Raw genomic sequence first — 19,302 nt, 5'->3', positions numbered from 1 at the left:
TGCCTGGAGCCAGGGTCAGCAATCCTGCACTTACCCACCCACAGCACAGAACCCCAACATACAAGTTCATTGCCTGTGGGGTGTTCAGACTGGGACACCATCCACCCCACCAGACTGACACCCTCCCCACACCAGCATTCTTCCTCTTTCCCACCAAGACTCTGAGAGCCTCAGTGATTCTCGTCATTCTCCAGATTTCTGCTAGAAGCAGACCGAGGAACAGCCCAGAAAAAAATACCTGTTTGAACCAAGCTGAGTGTGATATTTTGATGGAGTATGATGAGTTTTGCAGCCACCAAGGGATCAGTCATAAACATCCATTCCCACTAATGCAGTCACGAGCAGTTGCTCTCAGTAGATCTGAAAAGCAATACAAGACAGCAGCCATCAGCAGGTTAAATGAAAAATAAGCAAAAGGCATGGGCATAATCCAAATCATTGCTCCAGTCCCTGTGTGTTCAGTGCTAGAAATAGCTCAGACTGAGGTTCAAGCCACAGGATTTCCAAACAGCTCCCTGACCCCTCACACTTCAGGAAGGCTGAGACTGGCTTTTGTGGCTTGACTTTTACTGTCGAAGACTTTTTCTCAGGGGCTGGTCCAAGTCTGTAGATTGTGCAGCCTGCAAGACCTTAAATGCGCTACAAATAGCCCTACCTCTCCTTCCAAGTGTGAGGCCATTTCCCAGTGAGGCAGGCTATTGAATGCCACTCATGCTTAAAGTGAAAAGGTTGTGCAGTTTTTTTAAGTTCTCATTCTACTGTCTTCTGCTGGGGCTAGGAGAAAAGCGGAAGCATGTGAGGAGCCATTGGCTCTCCTCATTTAATGTGACAGACAGGCACCTCAGCACCATCAATGGAACAGATCTCTAATGGCTGGTTAGAAGCTGCCAAGTCTCCATCCAAGCTCAATAACAGCACCCGGTCAAAACCACCCATAAGCATCAAGAAATTCAGCCTGGATTCTGATGAGGGGGGCAACGGCCAAACTGTACGATTTTCCACATCACTCTGGAAACACCCTATCTGCTGAGGAGAGAGTCACTAAACGGAAGTGCCACTTGCTTCAGACACACATAGCTGGCTTTGGAAGGTGTCAGCTCTCATATAAATTAGACACTATAAAACGGAAAGCCCAACACCCGGGGAAAAAAAAAAGGAGGGAATAATATGAGAGGCTTTTCTTGGTTCATGACTGGAACAGCTACTGTCATTTAAATTTTATTAGGAAAGATTAAAATGAGCCTTGGAGTGAAGCTCCTGTGATGAAGTGGTCCCAGGGTCTCTATAACTGTGATTGGCACCATACTGATGTGTCAGCCTGACAAAGTTATGATAGTTACTACACTGGCCCTAAAACAGACCCTTCAGCCTCAGGCAAAATGATAAAAAATGGGGAAGAAATCTCCAGAACGTGGGAAAACTCAATCTGATTGGGCACAGAGATAGACATTTTCCTCAAGGTTTTGTTTTTGGTTGTTTTGGGGTTTTGAGGTGATGTGGAATAGACAGTCAATACTGCCAAATCTGTACACAGATGACTTTTCACAGATGTCTTTGTAGTCTGGCCTGTAGGTGAGGTTTGTTGCATGCCCGGTCCATGCCTGCCCTCCCCTGTGAAGTGCAGCCCCCAGGGCACAGGAAGAAGCAGGCTGAGAAGCCTCTCAGCAGTTCAGGACAGTGCCTGCCTTACTTACTGGCTGTTTCTGTCTTCCCAAAACATCACTACAACAGGCCCTGTGAGTCAGGCTTAGCACTCACTAAGCAGTACCTCTGGTTTTATATCCATCTTCACCCTCAGCCACAGGTAAGGAAGCAACAAAGGGTTCTTAGGCTCTTGCCATCACTCTGAACTGCTCTGGAGAGAACTGTCACCTAGAAGTCAGAAATGCCCATCCGCATGTCACCAGCCTCACAGCGCAGCTGTAAGAATCTCAATTTCTGCAGGCTGCTGCCTTTGAAAACTCTGCCTGCCCTCAAGATACCTTTTGACGCATGCAACCTACTCACTGGCCGCAATACACCACACATCGAACATTATCTCAGGCCCCAAGAGACACTGCCTGCATAAGCACAGCTAACAAACAGAAGCATAATGAGCCCTTCTCACCACCCCAAAGTTGAAGGTGAAATCCCTTTTTAATAATAGGGTATTTGGAAGGATTTATAGGCTCTGGTTGTCTCAATACACAAATGACAGCATCAATCAAAGCCAGACAGCAGAGGAGGAAAGCAATATACCTGCTAGGTGAGGAGAATGCTGATGTAAGGCACAGGCAGCAGGGGCTGTGACTGGCAGGAGCTGAGGTTTGTAACTGTACCTGGTAGGAGGTGTGGTAGCTAGCAGTAAATATGAAAGAAAAACTGCATTCTGCGTCCCAAGCATGTTTGGCTTGTATTTAGGACAGACTAAGCCGCCAAAGAGGCAGCTTCTTCCAGGTCTGTTTGCACCCCACAGCCCCTCACTGCTGCTGAGGTGGTAGATGTAGAGTGCAGATCATTGCTAACTGAAAGCCCTATGATTCCTCCACCAATTAAAGGCCAAACACACCAGGCAGAATCGAGGCTATATTCTTGTTCAGAGGTTGAAAAAACAGAAGGAGTTGAGCTGCAATATCTGCATGCTTTGAAGACGCCTTAAGGAAAGAACAGTACTTTGAGGTAACCAAAGATAGGCAAGCAGATGATAATCCTGTGTTGCAGTAAGCACACCCTGAACAATATTGCATATGAACTCAGACAGTCTGGGGCACTAGGTTATCTGCCAGTGGAGTCAACTGGCAAGCCACAGTACATCTGTGCTGGCCCACCACCCTTTCTGTCCCTACATATGGGAGGGAAATAGCTGTAATAGCAGCACAGGTGATATTGTACAAGAACAAGGCAGGTGATACTCTGAAAAGGGGCACAAGGTTGGAGAGATTGTTTTTACGGTGTTAGATCTGCAGAGCCAAAGCAGAAAGGGAGTGTTCCTCTTCAGTGTTATTATTTTAATTCAGATTCACCCAGAGAGAACTATTTAATTTGAGCAGGTCAGGGTTTCAGCTTGCTCTGTGCTCGCCTAGTTATTTAACAGATAATACCTAATACAGTTTGAAAGGAAACTTATGCTCATGTATTTTCAAAGATTTCCAGCAAGTCTTCTGGGCAATGCTCCCAATTTAGAACTTATCTGGAAACTAGAGAAACCTAATGAGTTGAGGTTTAATTGTCCTATTCCATTAGTAACTGCAGGCATGTGAACACACTGTACAGTAAATCCTGCATTTCGCTCCTGTGGCTGCTCTAGTGAAACAAATACTGGCTGGGAACTTTTGAAAAAGCTTCTCAAATCCTTTCTGAAAAGAAATGCATGTGTACCCCAGTGGCTAGGGGCTATCAGCTGGGCTATCAGGGTGAGACTCTTCAAGTCCAGGTTGACGACTCAGCAGGTCTCCCACAAGCAGGCCACAGGGCATGTCATCATCTCTGCTGGTGGAGCTTCTTTGCACTCCATAAATACCACAGCTTCAACCAGTGACTTGAACCTGGCTTTCTCAGGGCTAATGAATATTTCTTTTCTACACAGTGGAACAGTTTCAATAGGACAAGCTGATAAAAACGTGCCCCAAAATACCCATGAACCTAGTACATGAAGCTGGGATACGTTCATCCAAGCTCACATTCAGCAGTCTCTCACAGCTTCTGCTACCCAGGAGTGCTACAACTCCTATGCTATGCACTGTTATAGAGCATGCAATCATTTCTCTGTATGTCCTTGATCCAAGCAGAGTTTAATCAAAACCACCTCCGTTTTGAGAAGTATTTTCTGAGCAAAACTATTTCATCATAATATTTTCAGCTATTTCAAGTACAACATCTCAAACCCATTTGTTGCATTGTGCACACTCTGCAATTTAGCAGATCAATAGGCAATCTTTGCCTTTGTCACTAGCTACAGTAAGAACCTTTGCTGCTGCAGACACTCCCTTCTTTCCCTGTGCTTTTAACAACACTTCTGCCTCCAGCTTCTCTTTGCTTCAATGCACTTGGCAGATACACTTGTGAGCAAAGTCAGCATCTCATTTATGGGACAGAGGAGGCAGAAGAAGAGGACTGAAAATACACCTCTCTTGTAGAAGGGGAAGCTGAAGTCTCTGTCACTCTGCAGGGCAAACTGAGCAAGCAACAAAGACTCTCGTTTGGTAACAGCCTCCATGAAATCCAGACGCAGAAAGCCAGCCAGGAGGGCAGAAGCATATTGTGAGCAATTGGGCTAACAGAGTGAACTCCCAAATGGCACAGGACTGAGCGTGTCCCCCTGTACTCCACAAACTGCAGCTGATTAATTCAATTCCTTCCACATCCTCCCTCCATCCTCCTAGCACAAGACAGCCTGCCCAGCACCTCCCTTGTAGCTAGCATACACCTTGCCAGAGCCGATGTCTGGGATTTAGCTTTGCTTTCAGTGCCACTACATGGCCAGCCCGAGGACTGGCATGTGCTCCACTAACCTCACACCTGCCTGCTACAGCAGTGCTTTACAGATGTGCTGTCCAACTTGCAGAGCTCATTGTGAGTCACTGCTGCATTAGGGACATACAGGAGTGCCATGCAGCACGCAGGAGACTCCTTCATGGACATCCACAATTTGATGGATAAGTCAGGTTTTGAAGATGATGCTACATATGTTTTTCAGACATTTTATCACTCTTGACCCTTAGTAATCAAGTCCTTACAGGAGAATATCTCAATTTCCCTAACAGCACACTCGAACATAAATAACTATAGTCACCAAGCACTCTCCCTCTCTTCCAAGAAAAAAACACGCAGCATTTCCTGACATAAAGACCTCACAGTCACCACCAGATCTTGGGAAAGAGCTGCAGCAGTTTCTCCCTCTTCCTCCAGGGCCTTAGGGCTCATTACCAAACTAACAGATAGACAAGGTTTACCTGTTCGGAGCTTTTTTGTACGACAATCTGCCTACAATTCAGTTCAGAACACAGCATGAATGCAACACAATTTATCTTAACTGAAAGCAGCTTCAATCTAGCAAAGTTTCTCTTAGAAAGTGAGTCTCCCTCCTAGGGCCATTTGAGTTACACAAAGCTGTGTCACAATAGGTATGTAAAGGATGATACTAAGCACTTGCTACTCAAGGGGGAAAGCAAGGCAGGGAGCCCTTCTGGGCAATCGCTCAGTATCTTACAGCCCGTCCAGCTGAGGAGCTGTAGGATACAGTCACCAGTTTCAAGTAGTTCTTTGGCTGGAAACTGCTAGCGCTGCTCTGTGCACCTCACTGAGATGCAAGCTGAATTCTTCCAGCAGATGAAAGCAGCAGCAAACTGTAACTCTGAGGTAAAAAAAAAAAGTGTCAGGAGTCTTTTTCATCAGCCCAGGTTTATCATGATGAGGACCTGGAGCTTTGGATGACGGCTGAGCAAAAAAATTATCATAACCCATAAAACAGGCTGACCTCAGGCAGTTTCAGACTTTTTTCAGGATTTTTAAGTCAGCTCTGAGCCCTTCCCTCCTCCAGGTCACTCTAAGTGTTTCACTTTCCTCCCTAGAAATTGTAGTGATTTAAATAAACATCACTTTCAAGAAAATGTGTCACCTTTTAAGCTGAGGCCATCAGAAAAAAACCTTCCTTGGAAAAGTTCTCCTTCTTCATTTTTGGCCCAAACAATTCACTGAACTTAGCTCATATTCCCAAATAATTTTGTTCCAGAAAACTGTATTTTTCAGTCAATTAAGTATTTCTCAAAAGGCATTTCCCCCTTTTTGTAATGACCTCTACCATTTTATTCTTTGATGTGGTAATAACAGATGACTAAGCAAGAACAAAACACTACTTGAGTGTCGCAGCACTCTCAAAACTAGCCAGCTGCAACAAGGTCTTTTACCATCACATGCCAAGTTAACTTCAATAAGTAGTTAGTACGCCTTGCCCCAGCACGGCCACCAATCCCCCACAAGGTCTCAAAGGTCCATCTACTGTTCGTGCCGTTTCTTCATACTTTTCAGGCCAGTCTCTCTGCTTCTCGCCTCTGCTGCCTTCTCCTTGTCTCTCCTCCCTCCCTTTCCCCCCCCCCCCTAACATTTCATACCTTATGTTTTTAACAATCATCACAAACTTTTTACAAATAAACTTTTCATACAGTCCTCTATAATTCCTTTACAGCTGACCCTGCATGAACGGAGGAAACAAGGACGCAGTGTACCTTGCCTATTTCTAACTCCTACAGCTCTGTGAAATCTCAGCGTGATTACCAAATTCTCTTCCCCAGAATCCCAGCTTCAGACAATGCTTAGCAATGACTGAGCATTATGCCCTCCTCCTTGGGGGGCACTGAATTCAGGAGGCTCTTAAGCGCAAGTAAGACCTGTATTTATTTAACACTTCCACAGACTCCATGGGCATGCCTGCATAGACACGCACAGGTCCACCAGTCCCGAGCTCTGACCTGCCTGGTGCAAGCCAAATCCCGCCTGGAAATCTGTAGCACAGTTAGTGCAGCACTGCCTGCTCTTGCTCTTGCTCATGCTTGGGGTAGTGTCAAGGTACCTACGCAGCCCCCAGCACGCATGTGTGACTGCGGCAGTACACAAGCACAGCGTGTCCCACCACCTTCACCCAGGCAAAGCACTCTTCCTGGGGCTTCTTGTCACAAGTAAGATTTGTACATTTTCTTTCCTGCTTTCTTATAATTAGCATTCTGCTGGACGGAGCAACTCCAAGGAGTCCCAAGGACATGGGGAGCGCGTGGCGCACACTGCGCGGGATGAAGCCTGGTCTCACAAGCACTCGGCAATCAGCAGGCTGCGCATTTTTCAGTAGCTGCTGAGCATCTCTGCCCCTGAACTGGTATGTTTGAGAAACACAAGTCTATAAAGGATAAAAGCCCACGTTACCAAGTGAGGAAAGGGATGGGAGAACAAATCCAAACCACAAAATATTGCGTGCTTTTTTGGCTGTCCGCCTTACTTGTTAAACAGCGGCTGCCTGCTAGCAGTGAGAAGGAGTTCCCAAGCAAAGAAGACCTTGCTGTTCCAGCTGCTCCTGAGCCCTGTTTTCACCTGGGCTCTACTCATACCCCTAGCTGTACTCTGAATTTTCCCTCCCAGCCCTGGTGCTGGTGTCTCATCCCAGTGCCGAGGCCGCGACTGGGAGCGCTCGGGGGCGGCCGGAGGGGCGGACCTCTCCTCACGGAGGCGGCGGCCGTACTGCGGGAAGGGGTGTGAGAGCCCGGGCAGTTCTCGCAGCTCCTGGCCGACGCTCGCTGAGGCCCCAGCCCGTGGACCCGCTCCCGTCCGGGCCCCTCTGAGCTCCCCTTTGCTCCCCATCCCCGCTGTTCCCTCAGTGGCATTTCCCCAGCGCTCCCCGGCCCGGCCTTCTGCCCCTTCTGCCGGGCGGCGGAGCCCAGAAGATGGCGCCGGCCCCTCAACCATTGCCGCCCTCCGTGCCGGCGAAGCCGCGGGGTTGTGGGGGGCGGCACCTGCGGGGAGCTGAGATGAAATACAATGGAGGAAACCTCCCCTGGCCCCCGGGGCTGCGATTAAAATAAAACAGCCCCTCGCCGTGCCCGCAGGGGAGCAGGAGCCATCGCCCACGCAGCTTAGGCTGCCGGTCGCGGTGAGGAACGCGCCCGCCTGCAGGGCGGGAAGCCGGAGGGCGCTCGGGGCGGGGCGGCCGGCCCTTCCCGCCCTCCGCGCGCCCCCAGAGCCCCACGGAGGTCTGAGGGAGCGCTTCGGGCCGCCAACGACCCCGCTCCGGGGCGGCCGCCTCCAGCCCGGCCTTGCCCGGGCACACTCCCCAGCCCCAGTGGCACAAGATAGGGGAAATGGGAATATAAGGGGTCGCCCCTGGCGGGGGGGAACACTAGTTTTCGTTATGGCAGCCTTCAGCAGGCAGAATTAAGCCGTGACCTGCGGAGATCAGATTTGCTGCCTGTAGAAAAAGTTTTCTGGCACCAGATGGAGCAGTCTAGGGAACCAGCAAGTGAGGCGGCCTGTGAACACCTAGGCCTGGACCTGCAGTCAGGAGGATACTTCGCTTTCCTTTGGACTGGGCTGCAGAGGAGTGATACGCTCTCCCTGGCATTCTCCTCAGCCATCACTACCTTTAAATCTTTAAATTGCCGCTGAGCTATTGCCAAACAGCTTTGGTGCCAACCTGGTGGTTTCAGGCTGCGGCAGGAATTCTGTCAGGGAAGGTCTGACATGACAGCTGGGACTAGGTGCTTATGACAGACCTCAGGAAATACCAGAGAAAATATCCACTTACAAACAACAAAGATGCAGCATAAAGTTGTTTGGTTGTTTTTTTTCCAGGGCTGGAAATGTTTTTCTGTCAGAGCTGCTGTTGGGAAGGTGATCCTTCCCAAGCATAGCAGTCTGTCATGGAACTAAGGAAGGAAATAGCTCCCTCCCTTCAGGAGCTACTCCTGTCTCCCCTGTAGACGTACATGTATACATCAACAGCAAAGCCTGATATCTCAGCAGTGACAAACTGCATCACAAGTTAAACTGGAACATCAGGAGTGCTTTGAGAAAGGGAGTCAGAGATCCCAAACACCATCACTCTTCAAAGACAACAAAACTCTGGGCAGCTGCCTGGTCTGGCACCTGGCCTGAGTGCCAAGGCACATTATGCCCACTGGAGGAGCAAGACAGGAGAAAGTCCTTGAGTAGGAGCAGGGGAGAAACAGAGTGGCAAAGCTCATGGGCTTGGTCACGGTGACACCCAACAAAGAACCGAGCCCACTGGAAATGATGTCTAGCTATGCATTCAATCCCCATTATCATACTGTCGTCAACATGAAATGATTCTCTTCTTCTCGTGAAGTTAGGTTAGTGGTATATCTGTATCAATGACTGTGCCCTTGAAGGAAAACTACAAGCCTGATAAGGGGAACTTGGAGGTATCAACAACCAGTTGATTGCAACAAAGACAAGAAGTCGGCACAATGAGACTGTAACTAGGGCAAAAGTAAAGGCAGCAGGGGGAGATCTTGACCACTGACTCAATTCAGGACTAAAAAATTCACCCCTCCCCCACTGCCCTCTGACATGACATGCACAGTAAATTAAAAATACACTGTAACTTTAAATTGAAGCTAGACATATCTAGAACAATAGAAAACTACTGTGCATACCTCATTACCAATAGTATCTTTTAGGTAGAGTTTGGAAACTACATATATATAACTAAACTGTATAAATACTATTCTTGTTCTTCTGAGTTCTGGGCTTGCTTTGCAGAATACCACCTAGCCCCCAGCTTTGCGCAGATCTGTAATGAAGAAATACCTCAACGCTAGTACACTGGGTGAACAATTCCACTTTTTGGACAACAGATAAAGGGCACATGCAGCTGCCATCTGGGTGTTTGTACAGTTGTCAGAGTTCCCTCTGGGGTAACACCTTCTGTGGGAGATGTTTCAAAAAGCCCTGCTCTATTTGTCTTCTCTATTTTCTATCCTTGCTAATAATCAGCCTCATATTTTAGGTGCCCAGTTCTTTGTGTCTTTGTTAGAAGATCTGATGGCACTCAGGCCATCATTAAGAAATCCTTTAGTAAAAGGTCCTGCTATGGACTGCTCTGCGGAATAACCTTGGGAAGGCCTCTGAGCTCTGTGAGTCCAAATAGATACTGACACCAGCTCTCATGGGGCTGGTTCCCATCCCAAGTCTCAGAGGATCTCTCCACTCTCAAACTGAGGTTGCAGAAAAATGGTCTGCCTTCCTTGGCAAACTGTGGTTGCACAAGAAGAAAAGCACACAGCATGCAAAAAGAACAGATTTAAGAAGGCTGTGGGAAAAGGCCCCAAACCAAATTGCTTCGGATTTCCTTGCAAACCAAGAGTCCAGGGAACCAAACTATTCCTGAACACAGAACCATATCCTGTCTTGCACACAAATCCTCCAGTGCCATGTGCTGAAATACCAGTTTGAAGGAAAGTTACATATGCACTTCACCAGCATGTGAATGTAGCTCTTTGGAGAACTACATGCTCCTGGAAAAAGGTGTGTGTCTGCAGGAACTGAAACTTAAGTAAAGGTTTGCCCAGAGAGGGTACAAACCAGACTTGCAGCCAATCTGGTCAGATGTGTTAACTATTTGGAATGCTGGGTTCAGGCTTTTGGAAACCTGCAAGCACAGGAAATGCAAGTACTTTTCGCCAGCCGAGGTGTTTTTTAATTGCAGTTTTAAAAAAAATTAAAATCCTGCTTTGATTTAAACTTATTTGCTGGGGAGCAGCTCTAGCTCTAGCTCAGCCCACATCCAGGCATCAAAACCTCCAGGAGAGGGGATGCTCTCAGGACCTTTACCCACCAACAGCCCAGCTGTGCTAGTGCATAGGGATGAATGGTCCTGTTGGCAATCACTAGAAGAGTGAAGTGCAGAAAGACCAACCAAACCACACCAGTCATTCAAAATAAGCTGAGAAAGGGGACTGCGGACATCACTGTGCATGTATCTAATCCCTGTGGAAATTACTTTTCCATGCCCTGAAGAATGCCACTTAGATATTTGTAAATTCAAGTTGTCATTCTGGTCACATGGAAGTCAGTCAGAGTTTTGCAATTAATTTAAATTATAGTCAGAATTTCAAATCCATGTTACTACCCCGAGGCATTTAAAGCTGTTGTAAATGAAAAACGAAATTTATCAGCCATTTCTCCCTCACACTGAACAAGTGCCCTTCACTGAACAATTGCTGCATAACAGTTGTCTTCATCCTGCTGAAGCTGAGACCAGAATCTACAGCACCAAATGCTCTTTCTTCAGAGCTGTCTGTATCTCAGCATATGCACACAAAGGAGAGTTAACAGCAGGTCTTGCAGACATGTGGCTTTATCTTAACACAGCTAATACATTACCAGCTAATTCCTGGAAATTCAAAACTGCCAGGTCTCAGACCCTGTTCGCTCATGTTGCTTGTGATAAGAAGCCACACTTTTGTATTTATGCATCTGTTTGTCAATGTGACTGAACAGGTAAGCTGGTTTACTGCTAAATACATCCCGACCATCTCGTTTCCTCCCAGCCCAATGCCAGCCAGTTGTAAGCCTGCCTCTCGGAAGAGTTATTTTGGCACTACTGGTTGCTAGCAAACAGCCATCACACTCAAGTCTGGGGGAGGCTGCGCTGTGGCTGGGAATGAGTAAATTTTAAGCTGTACATACAGGGCCTCACAATTAGATGCTTAATTGTATCATACCCTGAAAGCCTCAGGTAAAGCCATTTGGGAAAGCAGTGCTCTAATTTCTAGTTGTTTTGTTGTTCAAGAACTAGAAATGTTAAAAGCAGGAATAAGATTCTAGTCAGTCAAATGTCTCTGCAAATTGCCAGAGATACATAATTAATACTAAACTGTCATTAACCCTGTGTACAGCTTTTCAAAGCAGACTATAAAATAATCTGAAATTATGTCCTTGCCAAATTCATCAGGACATGCCTTTTCAATACAAAGACGTCAATTGTTTGAAACAGCTCCTAATGAGTCACTTTGTGCCACAGATAAATTGTTTCTGCCTCAAGGGATTCAACTCTTTGTCAGATGCAACAGTAGCAACAATATATCCCTGGTTTGCTTTTTGTCATCAGTTTTGTGATGTCTCCATGTAAATTCAGCCAGACCCAAGCCTGGGATGCCATTTTGGAAAGGTGGCCCAGGATCAGAGTTAAGACGTTCCTGCATCAGCAGCACCTTCAACACCACCTTGAGCTTCAGCACAGCCAGATCCGTTGCCTTCAGGACAAATTGGGAGCAACACCTGCCTGTTACTGGGGTGGGTTAGTCAGCACAGCCTCACCTAATCCTACTCACCCACTATTTGTTTGTGACTCAAGCACTGCATTTTATGATTTATCATTCTTCATGGACAGCAGTGCCAGAGACTGGGAGACCATGCAGCTGGGTGGGTTATGCCCTGACAAGACTGTGAGCTTGGATGTGTGACTAACTCAGACCCAGAGGGAAAAGGACTACCTAGTGTGTTTCCCATGGCTTAGCTCCCTCCTGAGATGCCTGAGATGCTCTTTCTTTATGCTTTGAAAGTGGCACCTTTAAGAAGACTGGGCCTCACTCTCTTTTGTCAGAAGGGACACAGTAATGAAACACTATTGCATCAACTGGGCCAATATAGAGTAGCTGCATGAAGAGTCATGCCTGCTGGTTATGGACACAGGACCAGTTTACTCCATGAGACCAGGCTCAGGAGGCCTCAGCAAAGCCAGGAAGAAGCAGGGGTGTATTATCATTTCCCCATAGCAGATGCAGTTAACACAATTGTAAACACCCACTTTCACAAGAAGAGAGAAGGGAAGCTCATGCTAGCATGGGGGGAAAAAAAACTGTGAGACCAAGTGGCCTGATTTCACTGGAACCATGTTGCTTGTCAGTCTGGAAAGGCTGAGGTAGCACAGCAACCTGGGTGGGTGTTAGATTGTGCAGCTTTGTCACCAGAGCAGAGTCCAGAAGCTAGGAGTCCTGCTGCTGAGCCACTGTGCAACCTTGAACAGTCACCTTACCTTATTGTGTGATGACCAAAATATTTCCGTCTGTGCTGAGCATCCTGCCATTATCCCTGTAAACTGGAAAGGTGTGAGAGCTGCCAAGGCAAGCAAGCTTGAAATTACAGTTTTCGTTTAGCTTGGAAAACAAATTTGTCATTTGTACAGCCCCTCCTCCTTGTGAAGTAAGTACAAGGTGAAGAAAACACAGCTGCGAGGCAGCCCCTTGCAGCTGAACATCTATATCAGGCAGGAGGTCTCTGTGTGGTGTGAGCTGCTGATAAACCCCAGGAGATTCTCAAGCTACACACAGTAGGGAGCAGTCTGCAGTTTCTGCACTTCCAGCAACCAATGCAGCTGCCTGGGGGTTGCTCTCCAGGTCCCAGAAAGCATCCACCAACACCTTCACGCACATCCCATGGACACTGGCTGTTTGCCAACCTGCCGTCACAGAGCTGCTCCCATTTGGCTGAAGTTACCTGACAGGGATCATTCTCCAGTACAGCACAGACAATCTCACACATATTTCTGTTAGTTTTGGAGAGATTTCTGCAGCACAAGCACTTCTCATTTCCAGAACAGAGGTCATTTGGATCAAAGGTTCTGATGTAACATGGCAGATTCTTTAGCTTGCCCGGCTCAGAGCCTCTCTACAGAATTATAAATATAGCCAAGATATTATTAACATTTTAACAAGTTTCTCTCTCGGGAATCTCAATTATTCACCTGTGAGTAGCTGTTGTTTCATCACCAGGAGGGAGTCAAATGGAAAGTACAAAAGCAGGGATGGGTTCTAAGCTTTTAGCAGTCATTTTGTTTTACAAATTAACGGGGATAGAAAGTCCCCACTAAGCTCAGTACACTCCTTCCAGGTGGTACTTTCTAAAACTTACTGATTGCGGCAAGAACATCTTAAATAGCTTAACGGTCTTGCATCCTCTGTTAAACATAACCACAGGTGCTGATCATCAATATTCTTGACAAATACCATATCTTGGTGAAGGTTACTAGGCAAAGTCTGGCTTGTAAGGCGGAAAGGAGCTCAAATAAGGGAGCAACACAAGTATAGCTGCCAATCTGCATGGAGTTTTCCCCACCTACATCCAGGTCACATTTGGCAAACATTTTTGATAACCAGTACTTATTAAAAAAAATTATGAAATGTTAGCGAAATGTTTCTATTGGTAACTTTCTCACAGGGCAAAAACCTCTCCAGGTTATCATGCAGCACGGAAGTGGAAGTTGTTCACACTGGTGGGAGAGGACTGTAAAGCATGCAACCTTTCCAGAAGAGCTGCTGAAGGACAGCTAATTCCTAAACAGTTTGTCTGACCTTGATGCTCTGAGGGGCCCATTACCTTGTGCTGCCTCGGTTGTGCCCTCATTATTCCAGCAAAACCCAAACCTGGCACAAAACCTGTTCTTATTTGAAGGGGAAATCTCAATTGGACGTCGGTCTTTAAAGCAGCCTTAACTTTTAGGAACACTTCATAGTGGGATATTTTTTAATATTACCATAAACACTTGCATCAAAACTCTGGTAAAAGCCAAGATCATTTCATAAATTGTCAGTGTGCAGAGTCAGGTGTAAAAAGGAAATTGGTTAAGGTGAAGAGATGAGTTTGTATTTCAGGCTGAAACCAGCTCCCATGTCTCTATGGGAGCTGTGTATGAGGACATCCTCAAGTATTTATTCCAAAAGTTGTGGCAATGAAAAGGTGTGGGGAAAAGGGGAAGTTGCAGATTTTATTGGAAACTCAATACATTGAGGATCTTAGAAAAGGTACAGCCAATTAGGTGAGCTCAAGTTTAATTCTGCTGGTTGCTAAGAGGAAGTCGTTGTGCAACTGTTTTGCAAGAGCATTGAAACTGGTAAAACAAGATACACAGCATGTGGAAGTGAAACTAAAGATATTAAAGAAGTTTGGTTTGTTGGGTCTTCTTTAATTACCTTTTTAAGACACTCCACTTTTCTTTAAATAACAGCATGAAGAAGGCCTCATCTCATAGAGGGAGCAAATAATCCTCTGTCATGCGTAAGCACACTTATGAGAACAAGCCAGGTATGAATTTTCAGGAGACAAACCAAGCTGCACAGAAAAGACAGCATATGGGAGATGAGAGATGGAGAACAGGTTCTGTAACAAGGGCCCCTGTTCAAAGCGAGTCAAGAGAGGTCTCAGTGGCTAACTCACCAGGTATGTGTTGTACATCAACAAAGCCTTCTCTGTTGAATGAAAGGCTCCTTCATCTTTGCCTCTAACCTCCATTCCTTCCTCACCACAGCAGAGGGATTTGCTGTTCAGAGAAGGAAAATCTGAGAACACACTCATTTCTTCTATGGATTCAGAAAACCACAGAAACAACTAGAGCCCAAGCCCTCACTGTTCCCAGCAGGCCAGACCCTTCACTACAGCAGATACAGCATGAAGTTGGTATCTGTGCTTAGGAGCTGAATAGTTCTTCCTGCTGAGACAAACTCTGAGCTCTGACTCTGCACTTCAGGAGCGTTTCTCCAACCTGAAAATCTGCAAGCAGTAAAATAAAAGCCACAGTAACAGATTCTTTAGAGCTTTCCACTAATTCAGCCCACTCCTGTGTGTATAGCTGATAAGCAAGGAGCTGCTGCCTGCAAATACCCAGGCCATCATGAATTATTCTTAACACGGGACCAAGATCACTTGGGACATAACTGCTAACCAGTCAACAGTCAGAAGAAGCTGTCACACAGTTTCATTGAACGAGCAGAGTAATAGCCGAGACACATAGGTCTTTCAATCCTCCCCTTGGATGTGGATGACTACTTCTATCAAGTTTTAGGTCTAAATTGTGAAAGAAATTATCATTTCACACCTTTTTTCTCATTTCAGTACATCTTCACCTTCTTTTCACATTTCCCCTACCTCTCCCAAAGCAGCAGGAATATATATTTTAACAAAATGCCAACACCTTATTAGAAACTTCTCTTTTCCTCAGTCTTCTTTTTACATCTCCTCAAAAAGCTGCTCTGAACTCCATACCTACTTAGACTGTCCTCAGTACCTTATGTGGTTAGCTGAATGACCTCAAAAAGTAGCGAGAGGAAGAATTCACATGTACTGCAAGCTTCCAGCCTAGGAACCATCATAAGCCAAGTCACCTTCTTTTTCTTCCTCTGGACTTCTTAGTTTCCGTCCCGCCTAGACATCCTCATGTCTTCTGTTTAAGAAGGACTCAACAGTCTGCTTGGCTGTTGTCAGAAACCTTTCTGTAGAAATGCTGAAGAAAATAAAAAGTGTTGGCCAGCAATGGTACAAATGTTGTGGGCCAAAATCTTGAGGACCAAGGCAAACTATTATCTGAGATGATATGTTCATATTTGGTTCCCCAGAAGCCAGTCAAGAAAGACTCAACAAATAATTCTTCTTAGAAATACTGTTGATCTGCTCTCAAGATGATTCACCGTCTGTTAGCACAGAAGTGACTTACTAAAGTCCTTCAATCTGAAAAATGGTTATTGCCTGCCTTCCTCCAAAATAAAAAACAAAGCTTATGCAAGTAAAACTGATCATATCAGGTTCCTTGACAATAAACTTCACAATCGGCTGTGCTCCAGCTTATGCTGATGTCATGACTTTGGTGAGCAGCTGTTTTCAGTAGTCCATGCCTAGGCATCAAAATAATTTTCAGCCATCATACAGGAAATAAGTACTTACCAAACAACTACAAAACACATGGACAGTATATCAAGTTTGATACTTATAAACTACAACTTCCTAAAGGCCCGTTACAGCATTAGGGGCAACGATCTCAAAGAGAGAATTACAGATAGACAGAAAACCCCAAGTAAATGGTGGTCCCAGTGTTAGTCATGGAATACAGCAATGCCAGGGCTGCCCTGAAGAGATCACCTCAGCCTCTCCACCTGCCCCAAGGCAGGGTTCATGGAAAACAAGAATATGACAGAGATCTTACAAAAATTGGAAGCTGCCAGGCAAGGTAGTTACAACTGGTAAGCGTACATAATCACCTTCTCAGGACTTAACAGGGGTTGAATACTGCAACCGTGAAAAGATAGTTACTCAACAAATTGTGCACATACCAGGTGCCATGCAGAGAGAAGGGCTCTGTGAAGGTGAGCTGTGGCTGCAGTGGTCCTTAGCACTGCAGTAGTCAGAAGACAAAATTTTTTTTTTGCTGGTTTTGGAAGATATATTTGATTTATTGATGTAAGTGATATGCAGATGTTCCTCAAATCCAAACTATATACAATAGCTTAATTATAATGTCACAATAAAATAAGTCTTCAAATGTATCTACTGCTTAGAGATACACACACACACGCTTTAGATTTCTAGATGTAAAGTCAAAATAGCTGAAAGCAACAAGATAGAAGCAGATACATTTCAGAAGATTATTTTGAAAGAGGCACTCAGAGGTCATAGGAACAGTAGTCATAGGAACTTTGAGCAGTTGCTGATTTTATTCATTTCTAGTTAAGTTCACATCACAGGAATAAAACTGTTTTTCACGGAGAAGAAAATAATTTTCCAATCAGGATCCAAAAAAACCCCAACAACTCCAAGATCAAAAAGATCAAAAAGACAACCTAATTTGGTTTTCTATTGCTAGAATAACTCCCTTATTTAGGCTTCTAAATCTCAATGCAACCACCTTCTCACTCCATTTGAGAACAGCCTGCAGTAGGAACAGGGGCCCAGCACTGCTCAGGACCCACAAACCAAGCCTTTGGGGAGGAAGTACCCTCAGCAAGTCCCAAATTACATCCAACCCAATCCCCTCTGTATGATGACAGGCCCAAGCAAGCTCTGTAGCTCACTTACCTGTGTTTGACACACGGAGGAGTCAGATCACATATATTTGGGTTGGGTATGGCATACAGAGCTTTTTTCCTTCGCACATTTAATGTTTATTATCTTTTCCCCATTACCTGTATAAGAACACTGTTCCTCTCCACTGTTCCATTATCTGTATAAGAACACTTAAATACCCTGTCTTGATATTTAAAGAAGCCTTTCCTGAATTATTACAGCTGTGCATTTGACAGAATATATCCATCTATATCACATACTTATTTATACTGGGTAGTGCCTGACTGGCCACTAATCACTCTGTACTACATGCTGTACAAAAGCTTAGCGGAGACTCTTCCCATCTTAGAAAGCTTTCAACCCAAAGATCAAATCCTAAAGATAGAATAGGCTTAGTTACAGTCCTGAGACTCAGGAACTGGGAAATCTGCTTTACTCCCAGATCTACATAAAAGCACCTGTATACACGTGAGTGAAATTATATACAAATACAGGTAGACCGTACTCAGCAGTTACTGTTGAAAAAGTGATTATAATCCATGAGTAAACACACTCTCCATGATTTAGACCCTGGCCTGATCAGCGCTTCCACACATCTGCTCACTCCCATACACCCTGAATACACAGAAAAACCAGCAGCATTCTGGCTAAAATTAGAATTCAGCACTGGCCTAAAGGCAGGTTTTAATGCAGATAAACCACTGGGGACAGAGGGAAGGCAAAAAGAGGGCATTTCAGCTCAGAACACACCCCTTATCATGGGCCCCTTTCTATTTCGCACACAGAGCTCCTTAGTCCTAAGATTACCTGCAATATCTGAGCTCCTCACAGTGCCCTGGCAGACTTTGTTAGCAGCAGGTGCCAAGAACCAAGTACTCTGCAAGAGTTCCCACACCACAGCGATGATCCATCAGAGAACTCTGTGCCCTTTCCCTTGAGACAGTTTCAAGTATCTTATGGAGGTTATTACCTAGCATCCTTCCTCAAGGTTTCTCATTAACCCTTTTCTTCTCAAAGACCTGTTCTCCCATAGTTATTAACTTGAGCTTCTCCCTTTGAGCATAAACAAGAAAATGTTTTGCTTTTTATGATACCAACTTCAGGAAGCTGGAAGACTAGGAAGCTGTTACCTGGTGCAGAGCATGGGCCAGTGCCGTAGTTCGGGGTACAGAGCACAAGGTGTGGAAGCATCAGAAAGCAGCATTTCCAATACCACATTTCTGCCTGGTGGTACCAACAAAGGTTCCTTTGTGAGGAGTAGACATGGTTTCGGCCTCAATCTGTGTAGAGGTTAAGCATAGGCTGATACTTGCAGCACAGTTGAGAGAATAAGCTAGTCTAGTACCATCTGCTGTATACATTATGGTTTAGTGGTGGACTTGACAGTGTTTGGTTAACAGTTGAACTTGATCTTAAAGGTTTTTTCCAACCTAAATAATTCTATGATTTACTTAGTGTGCATTTTTTCACATCTACACATTCAGGGTTACATATAGGATTCAGTCCTCCCAGTTTAGATACAGAGCTGAGACTCAGTCCCTACAATATAGCACAGGAGACTTCTGTGCAAGACTGAACAGATTTCTCTCATTGAAATTCATCCTACAGACAGTTGCTACTGCTGGTTACAAAACTCTTCAGTAGTAAACTACAGGATGAATTCTGGACTCCTACCTGCAGTTCTTCAGGTCTTGAAATATAATTTCAAATGAGGAAAAAAAATAAGACCTTTTCTTGTCTAACGCAATATCGCTAATGCAATGGCATTTGGATATAGTCTGTAACAAACAAACATCAGTACACTAGCACCACCATAAACTTTTGGCAAGCTCTTATTAGGGCTTGCCTCAATGCAGGCAAACACTTATGGGCTCCCCACCCCATCAGTGAGACTTATGAGCTACAGTTTCATTGCTTCCTACTTCTTTGCATGACCCTTTCACTGGGTAGATAGATAGAAAGTGGAACCCTTAACCAGTTAAAACAGAA

General features: G+C 45.4%; 1 protein-coding gene across 4 annotated transcripts in view; it reads right to left on the bottom strand.

Moving 5' to 3' along the window:
- Positions 1 to 19,218, bottom strand: part of SLC15A2 (solute carrier family 15 member 2) — a 148,599-nt gene extending 129,381 nt beyond the window's left edge. For all 4 annotated transcript variants that reach the window (XM_080399757.1, XM_080399763.1, XM_080399758.1 and 1 more), the window contains exon 1: positions 239 to 19,218. The gene's annotated coding sequence lies outside the window, so the exon portion shown is untranslated. The remainder of the gene's footprint in view (positions 1 to 238) is intronic.
- Between the last annotated feature and the right edge of the window lie 84 nt (positions 19,219 to 19,302).

This window comes from Falco punctatus (genome assembly GCF_963210335.1).
Source record: "Falco punctatus genome assembly, chromosome: 8".
Taxonomy (NCBI): domain Eukaryota; kingdom Metazoa; phylum Chordata; class Aves; order Falconiformes; family Falconidae; genus Falco; species Falco punctatus.
The sequence above is the reverse complement of the archived record's forward strand: the minus strand, read 5'-3'. Positions and strand labels throughout refer to the sequence as shown.